This window comes from Suricata suricatta, chromosome 2 (genome assembly GCF_006229205.1).
Source record: "Suricata suricatta isolate VVHF042 chromosome 2, meerkat_22Aug2017_6uvM2_HiC, whole genome shotgun sequence".
NCBI lineage: Eukaryota > Metazoa > Chordata > Mammalia > Carnivora > Herpestidae > Suricata > Suricata suricatta.
The window spans coordinates 108,325,783-108,327,659 of NC_043701.1; the positions used below are offsets into that span (position 1 = coordinate 108,325,783).

Sequence of the window (1,877 nt, forward strand, 5' to 3'; positions counted from 1 at the left end):
GGTACTTTTGCTGTCTTACAAGAAGACGTAGACTTTCTGGCACTTAGTGCAGATCAGGAGTGAAAAACCCAATGCTTGCAGGGGCTGGAGAAGTACAAGTGAATCAAGTGGGTATGATGTAACCACAGGGAGCCATGGGGATGGGGATGAGGCAAACTGGTGAGGGCATGCCCTGTCTTAGAGGGGTGTAGTGTTTGGCCGCATAGGACTGCTTCCCTGTGGCCTTAAGGGCTCAGCATGGCAGATCTGGCTTTTTAAAGAATGTCAGAAATTTAGTACTCACTTCAGCAGTCCATATACTAAAATGGGAATGACAGAAGACTAGCAAGGCCCCTGTGCAGTGGTGACCTGCAAGTTCATGAAGTGTTCGAGATTTTTAAAGACCCCGAATAGCCAAAGCGATTTTGAAAAAGCAAAGCAAAGCTGGCTGCATCAAAGCTGCAGTAATCAAAAGAGTATGGTTCTGGCACAAGACACATAGATGAATGGTACAGAATAGAAAACCCGAAAATAAACCCACAGCTATATGGCCAATGAATCTGTGACAAAACAGGAAAGAATATCCAATGGGAAAAAGAAAGTTTCTTCAACAAATGGTGCTGGGGAAAACTGGACGGCTACATGCAAAAGAATGAAGCTGGACCACTTGCTGACATCATACACAAAAATGCTGTCTCTGTCTCTGACATCAGCCAGAGCAACATTTTTCCAGGTATGTCTCCTGAGGCAAAGGAAACAAAAGCACCAATAAACTATGGGTACTATATCAAAATAAAAAGCTACTGCACAGCAAAGGAAACAATCACCACAACTAAAAGGCAACCTGCTGAATGAGAGAAGAGATTTGCAAACGACATAGATGAATGGAAAAAGAAGATTGTGGCATATATATACAATGGAGTATTATTCAGCCATAAAAAAATGAAATCTTGCCATCTGTAACAACGTGGATGGATCTAGAGACTATCATGCTGAGTGAAATAAGTCAGAGAAACACAAATACCATATGATTTCACTCTTATGTAGAATTTAAGAAAAACCAGTGAGTAAAGGAAAAAAGAGAAAGAAATCAAGAAACAGACTCTTAACAATAGAGAACAAACTGATGATTACCAGAGGGGAGGGGGTGGGTGTTGAGGGAAAAATAGGTGACAGGGACAAAGGAGGGCACTTGTAAGCATAAGGTGATGTGCAGATGTGTTAAATCGCTATTTGCACACTTGAAACCAATACAGTACTATGTTAACTACCCTGGAATTAAAATTTTAAAATGATGTCAGACATTTAGACTTGTATGTAGAAGCTCCTGGTTTTCAAAAATTGACAAATTTTTTAAAAAATCAACATCATGCTGGCTAAACAAAACAGCTGGTTAGATTCTGCCCAAATTGCCAGTTTATGACCTTGAGTGTAGATAGTGAGACTGATTTCAGATAGAGTTGTGGGAAGCCCGAAGAGTTCATGAGCAAAGCTAAATCCAGTCCCACCCTCTACATATGGAATGTCCTTCAATATTAGACCAAACTGCAAGCTTCACCTGAACTAGAGTTAAATTTGAATTATAAATAAACAAGGGAATACTTTTTTTTTAGCATAAGTATATCCTAAACATTGCGTGGGACATACTTATACAAAAAAGAAAACAGTCATGGTTTATCTGAAACTCAGTTCACATTTAACTGGGCATCTTGCATTTTTGTTTGGTAAACCTGGCCACTCTCCCTGGAGCTCCACACCAGGTGCCACTAGGGTCACAGTCTCCTGGCTTCTCCTGGGGGTGGGCTCTGCTCTCAAGGATGTAGGGACACAGTCCACAATGCAGATTGCAAAGGAAAGAGGAAGCAAGGGAAATGTTTGAGGGCCTGAACACTGTGGTC

The 1,877-nt window shown here is 41.1% G+C and overlaps 1 non-coding gene across 1 annotated transcript; it reads left to right on the forward strand.

The window, feature by feature from the left end:
• Positions 1-275: 275 nt before the first annotated feature.
• On the forward strand, positions 276-378 carry LOC115286162. Its single transcript, XR_003905910.1, has one exon. It is a non-coding gene; the product is annotated as a U6 spliceosomal RNA (small nuclear RNA).
• The last annotated feature ends 1,499 nt before the right edge of the window (positions 379-1,877 follow it).